Below are 7,775 nucleotides of genomic sequence, written 5' to 3'. Positions count from 1 at the left end.
TCTCGGGCTGAATGGAACCTGGGTCCCTGCAATCAGACATAGGTTATCATGTATTCCGGTCCAAAATATCTGAACCTTATTTCATGCCTTTTTTTATGACTTTTTAATGACTTTTTTTGACATGCTATACTACATATATTAGTATACACTTTTTACATTGTTTGGCATTCTGTGGACAGCCAAGGAAGAATTTTATTGTACAGGGAAACATGTTTCCTTACTGTGCAAATGACAATAAAACTTTGACATTGAAATACTATGACTTTTTTATAACATTTTTGAACACACAATGCGATGACTTTTTTTACGTATATCGTATAGTACGTCAGAAAAGTCATAAAAAAGTCATAGTATAGTATGTCGAAAAATGTCATAGTATAGTATGTCGAAAAAGTCATAAAAAAGTCATAGTATAGTATGTCGAAAAAAGTCATAGTATGTTGAAAAAGTCCTAAAAAAGTCATATCATAGTATGTCAAAAAAGTCATAGTATAGTATGTCAAAAAAAGTAATAGTATAGTATGTTGAAAAAGTCATAAAAAAGTCATAGTATAGTATGTCGAAAAAAGTCATAGTATGTTGAAAAAGTCCTTAAAAAAGTCATATCATAGTATGTCAAAAAAGTCATAGAAAAGTCATAGTATAGTATGTTTAAAAAAGTCATAAAAAGTCATAGTATAGTATGTCGTAAAAAGTCATAGTGTATAGATGTCCCAGCTTCTTATGTGCTTATTTGTTCCGCTTAGGACTGACCCATCTCCCAGAACAAATACTCTTGGGCTGAATGGAACCTGGGTCCTTGCAATCAGACATAGGTTGTCATGTATTCCTGTCCAAAATATCTAAACCGTATTTTATACCTTTTTTATGACTTTTTTGACATACTATACTACATATATTAGTATACACTTTTTACATTGTTTGGCATTCTGTGGACAGCCAAGGAAGAATTTTATTGTACAGGGAAACATGTTTCCTTACTGTGCAAATGACAATAAAACTTTGACATTGAAATACTATGACTTTTTTATGACATTTTTCGACACACAATGCGATGACTTTTTTACGTATATTGTATAGTACGTCAGAAATGTCATGAAAAAGTCATAGTATAGTATGTCAAAAAAAGTCATAAACAAGTCATAGTATAGTATGTAGAAAAAGTCACAAAAAAGTCATAGTATGTTGAAACAAGTTATATAAAAGTCATAGTATAGTATGTCGAAAAAGTCCTAAAAAAGTCATAGCATAGTATGTCGAAAAAGTCATAGTATAGTATGTCGAAAAAGTCATAGTATAGTATGTCGAAAAAAGTCATAGTGTAGTATATCGAAAAAGTCATAGTATAGTATGTCAAAAAAAGTCATAAAAAAGTCATAGTATAGTATGTTGAAAAAAGTCAAAAAGTCATAGTATAGTATGTCGACATGTTGTGTCATGTTTAAAGAAAACTAATCAGAGTTTCATTGGGTTTTTTTTTGCAGCTGACGATCGGTTGGATCCTGCAGAGTCCAGCGTGGGTAGCATGATCCGAGGAGTGACCTCTAACCTCTGCGGAGAGGAGCCCCGGCTTCCCTCAGCGTGGCCTTCCAGGCAGACCAGCTCGGCCAATCACAGAGCGTTCACAGTTTACTGCACTGAGAGTCACAAACTCTTCTCATTAATATCAAACTACATCACGTTAATCACCTTTTCACTGTTTTATTCAAACACGCAAGATCAAACAAAACCAAGATCTTCTCTCCACGGTGAGATGATCTATAAAAATATAAATATGGAAGTTCATTAACGACAAAACTGTTGAGTGAGAGAAAAATATAATCAGACTCCACAAGGAATTCACAGAGAACGCGACTCTAAAAATGAAGTAAATAAAATTTGAAATGTCATTTATTTTTTATATACACATTTGAATTAAAATGAAATTATTTATTATGAATATCATGTTTGAATTCTCCCACTCCGAATGAATACTACTTTTTATCCGGACGTATAAGTTCTACTGCAGTACTGTTTTGTTGTTAGTGAACTTCCACATTTGTTTCATTAGAAACAAATGAACATTTTATTTAGAACTGTATTTATAATGTTGAACTCTTGTTGACATGGACTTTTTTTTAATATATGTATACAGTCAAACTAAAAGGGAAAGAAGAGAATTCAGGCTCATTTTAGAAACTTTGGTTACACTTCGCTTGAAGGTAAATACATAAGAGTGACATAACACTGTCATGAGCGTGTCCTAAACATTATAAACAAGTCCTAAACGTTGATGACATAACGCTTCTTTAGTTATTCTTTAGTAAGTGGCATTCGGTTTTTGTCATGACAAGTTATGGTTAGGGTTAGGTTTGGGTTAAAACCTAGGATGGGCGCTGTGAGGAGCATAGGCACAAGGGGACCACTGGTGTGAATAAAACACTTAAAAACCTCCTTAAAATGCCGGGTTGGGTTATATAAAAGCTGTTTAAAAAAGGCCACACATTAAAAGCCGGTTAAAAGAACCACTGGACAGGACGGACAGCGGAAGATTAAAACTTTAAATAAAAGGTCACCTCCACACATGCCCTGGTCTCTCTCCTAGAGACATTACAAAATAAATATTTTTTATATATATATATATATATATATATATATGTATATGTATATGTATGTATATATATATATATATATATATATATATATGTATGTATATATATATATATATATATATATATATGTATATATATATATATATATGTGTATATGTATATATATATGTGTATGTATATATATATATATATTATATATGTGTATATATATGAGAGAGAGAGAGAGAGAGAGAGAGAGATAGCCCGGCGTTGCAATACAAAAGAAATTCTATCCCAATATTAAAGAAATATTATTTAACCTCAAAAATCAAAATAAAAACATTTAAAGGGTCTAAAATACTGCCTGAATTACTTCCCCTTGAGGTTAAAAAATTTGTAATAAGTGCTGTGTTTAAAAGTGCTTTAAAAAGTGCCACACAATAAATAATCATAAATAATTTAAAATACATCATAGAACAAAACCACACTGTTAGTAAAATGCATAAGACCAATGGCCTGTGTATTATCATGTTAAAATCTTGAGGCAAGTAATTCAATTTGTAATAATTATAATAATAATAAATATTATCAATAAAGACAGAAGCACAATCAAATTATTAAAATATAGATAAGGCAGAATAAAAGTTCTAAAGGACAACCAAGGCATCTTTAAAATATTTATTAAAAAACCCATCAAAACATTAACATATTAGGTAAGACCCCCTCTGCAGGTAGAAATTGACCCCCCCAAAAAAAGAAAAAAAGAATAAAATCTGAGAAGCATGCTATAAAAGACGTAAATATGGAAATATTACAACAAATACAGTTATTATTAATCATAAATATGGATTAAAGCAATAAAAAAGGTCATTTAAAGTAGAAAACGAAGGAAAAACAAGGAAAGGTAAAGAAAGCATGCAGGGGGGTTAAAAGGTTGGGTATGATGTGCTGCAGAGGAGGTCCAGATAAAATCTAAGGAGAGAGGAAACCAGAGCAGCGGGAGGAATTAGTTCTAAAAAATACCCTGTAAAACTTAGATTAAAAAGAGAAGTGGATCCAGGGGTTAGGTTAGGTTTGGGTTAAAACGCAACGCCCAGGATGGGCCACTGGTGTGAATAAAACACTTAAATCTCCTTAAAAAAGCTGGGTTAGGTTATACAAAAATGCTATTTAAAAGACGGAAGAAGACAGGATATTAAAAACAGATTAAAAGAACCACTGGACAGGACGGACAGCGGGAGATTAAAACTTTGAATAAAAGGTCAACTCCACAACTACCCCGTTCTCTCTCCCAAAGACATTACAAAATAAATAAAATATATTTATATATAGTTATGTAAGTAAATAAATAGCCTGGCATCACAATACGATTTAAATTATTAGCCCAATATTAAAAACATTATTTATCCTAAAAAAATAAAACATTTAAAAGGTCTAAAATACGGTCTGAATTACTTGCCCTTGAGGTTAAAAAAACATATACAAACATACCATTAAAAATTAGTAGTAAGTGCTGTGTTTAAAAGTGCTTTAAGAAATAAATAAATAATAAAAAGTGCCACACAATAAATAACTATAAATCATTTAAAAATATATAATAGAATAAAACCACACTGTTAGTAAAATGCATCAAACCAATGGTATGTGTATTCGGGTTAGGATTAGGTAATGGGTTCATGTGTCATGACAGTGTCATGTCACTCTTATGTAGATACCTTCAAGTAAAGTGTTACCGAAACTTTATTTAATGTAAATTCACTATCTGATTGCTTGACTTTATTTTATCTCCTCCCACTGGTCACATCGTTTGGTCTCTAAAACATTTCGCAGAGTCCAAACAGCACTTTGTAAAGAAGCAGCACTTATCAGTTTACTTTGCTATTTTTTTTTAATCTGTTATAGATTTGTTCTGAGAGGACATGAGTTAAGTTATGAGCTCGAACTTCTCACCACAGTGTTTGATTCAATGAACCAGTTTCACTCAATTTTTTTAAGGATTAAACTGTGGGCACAGAAGGAGGAAGACATTAATTGTCCCTTCAAATTAAAAGTCTGAGGAAATGTTTCCGCTTGTTTCTGGCTAAATGATGCATTGTGCACCTGTTTGTGTGAACGGATATAAATGTTTTAAACTGTAATTTGATGGATGATTCTTCGGCAGAGAAAAGAGTACGAACTAAATAGTTTTCAGGAGCAGATTGTTTTAAAATGTGTCAGAAAAAAACAAAAAATTGTTTAATACAACAACATTAAAGAACTTCCAAAACTGATTTTTTTGTATGTTTGTTTTTCAATAAAATGTATAAAGTTTTTAAAGCCTTCTTGTTATTCATTCAACCCACGTACATTTTCTCGACATACTATACTATGACTTTTTGAGTTTTTTCAACATACTATGACTTTTTATGACTGTTTTTCGACATACTATACTATGACTTTTTTGAGTTTTTTCAACATACTATATGAATTTTTTTATGATTTTTTTCGACATAATATACTATGACTTTTTTATGACTGTTTTTCGACATACTATACTATGACTTCATGATTTTTTTCGACATACTATACTATGACCATGATTTTTTTCGACATACATATCCTATGTCTTTTTGAATTTTTTTGACTTTTTTCAACATACTATACTATGACTTTTTTATGACTTTTTTTGACATACTATACTATGACTTTTTTCTACATACTATACTATGGCTTTTTTTCAACATACTATACTATGACTTTATTCAACATACTATACTGACTTTTTTCAACATACTATACTATGACTTTTTACGACATACTATACTATGACTTTTTTCTACATACTATACTATGACTTTTTCATGACTTTTTTCGACATACTATACTATGACTTTTTTTTACATACTATACTATGGCTTTTTTTCAACATACTATACTATGACTTTTTTCGACATACTATACTGACTTTTTTCAACATACTATACAATGACTTTTTTCAACTTACTATACTATGACTTTTTCGACATACTATACTATGACTTTTTCATGACTTTTCTCGACATACTATATTATGACTTTTTATGACTTTTTTCGACATACTATACTATGACTTTTTCATGACTTTTTTGACATACTATACTGACTTTTTTAATGACTTTTTTCTACATACTATATTATGACTTTTTTCAACATTCTATACTATGACTTTTTTTGACATACTATACTATGACTTTTTTATGACTTTTTTCAACATACTATACTATGACTTTTTTCAACATACTATACTATGACTTTTTCATGACTTTTTTGACATACTATACTATGACTTTTTTCGACATACTATACCATGACTTTTTTCGACATACCATACCATGACTTTTTTATGACTTTTTTCACAAATTTCTACTCTTCCGTTATCGAAGTGAATGTTGTGATTGTTAGACAATTGTATATATTCTTGTGTCCAATTAAACCTTTAGAATATTATGAACTCAACGCTGCTTTGTGTCACTTTGTTCTCTGAGATCTCCTAACTGCTTTCACACACAACTCACAAAGGTGAAGCCAGTCGATGATAGAATACAAACCACAAAACTATTGAGATCAGATTGTTTAATAACAGCAAATCTACTACATTTCACATAAAAAAACATTACTGCTGGCAGTCTGGCTGGAAGTGGAAGTATGAGAGCACAGCTTGGAGGATGAAACCAATCACCTCCCGAACAACCATCAGCCAATCTCCTGCAGCCGTCACACACACAAACTACAGCAGAAAGGGAGAGAAAAGGTCCATAACCCATGAACAGAGCAGATTAGAGCACATGCACAAATACATATTCATGCTATGACTCTTTGTTTGAAATACTATACTATGAATTTTGTCGACATGCTATACTTTGACTTTTTATGACTTTTCTTGACATACTATACTATGACTTTTTACGACATACTATACTATGACTTTTTTCTACATACTATACTATGACTTTTTTATGACTTTTTTCGACATACTATACTATGACTTTTTTATGACTTTTTTCGACATACTATACTATGACTTTTTATGACTTTTTTGGACATACTATACTATGACTTTTTATGACTTTTTTTCGACATACTATACTATGACTTTTATGACTTTTTTCGACATACTATACTATGACTTTTTATGACTTTTTTTCGACATACTATACTATGACTTTTATGACTTTTTTTGACATACTATACTATGACTTTTTATGACTTTTTTCTACATACTATACTATGACTTTTTTGACTTTTGTCGACATTCTATACTATGACTTTTTTTCGACATACTATACTATGACTTTTTATGACTTTTTTCGACATACTATACTATGACTTTTTATGACTTTTTTTCGACATACTATACTATGACTTTTTATGACTTTTTTTCGACATACTATACTATGACTTTTATGACTTTTTTCGACATACTATACTATGACTTTTATGACTTTTTTCGACATACTATACTATGACTTTTTTTGACATACTATACTATGACTTTTTATGACTTTTTTCTGCATATTTTACTATGACTTTTTTGACTTTTGTCGACATTCTATACTATGACTTTTTTCGACATACTATACTATGACTTTTTATGACTTTTTTCGACACACTATACTATGACGTTTTTCGACATACTATACTATGACTTTTTATGACATTTTACAACTTACTATACTACGACTTTTTTCGACATACTATACTATGACTTTTATGACTTTTTTTGACATCCTATACTATGACTTTTTAAGACTTTTTTCTACATACTATACTATGACTTCTTTTGACATACTATACTATGACTTTTTATGACTTTTTTTGACATACTATACTATGACTTTTTTTGACATACTATACTATGACTTTTTTTGACATACTATACTATGACTTTTTATGACATACTATACTATGAATTTTAATGACTTTTTTCGACATACTATACTATGACTTTTTTCGACATACTATACTATGACTTTTTTAATGACTTTTTTTCAACATTCTCTACTATGACTTTTTCATGACTTTTTTGACATACTTTACTATGACTTTTTCGACATACTATACTATGACTTTTATGACTTTTTTCGACATACTATACTATGACTTTTTTTGACATACTATACTATGACTTTTTCTGACTTTTTTCTACATATTATACTATGACTTTTTTGACTTTTGTCGACATTCTAT

The 7,775-nt window shown here is 30.1% G+C and overlaps 1 protein-coding gene across 5 annotated transcripts in view; it reads left to right on the top strand.

The window, feature by feature from the left end:
* The window catches only part of si:ch211-191i18.2 (uncharacterized protein LOC564095 homolog), a 22,023-nt gene extending 19,908 nt beyond the window's left edge, over positions 1-2,115 (top strand). For 4 of the 5 annotated variants that reach the window (XM_035993021.1, XM_035993020.1, XM_035993022.1 and 1 more), the window contains one exon: positions 1,485-2,115. The gene's annotated coding sequence lies outside the window, so the exon portion shown is untranslated. Of the gene's footprint in view, positions 1-1,480 lie in introns of all 5 variants that reach the window. The other variant, XM_035993019.1, reaches the window with a different exon arrangement.
* The last annotated feature ends 5,660 nt before the right edge of the window (positions 2,116-7,775 follow it).

Source organism: Sander lucioperca, chromosome 16 (genome assembly GCF_008315115.2).
Source record: "Sander lucioperca isolate FBNREF2018 chromosome 16, SLUC_FBN_1.2, whole genome shotgun sequence".
Lineage (NCBI taxonomy): Eukaryota > Metazoa > Chordata > Actinopteri > Perciformes > Percidae > Sander > Sander lucioperca.
This window is presented reverse-complemented; position numbering and strand designations above follow the sequence as displayed.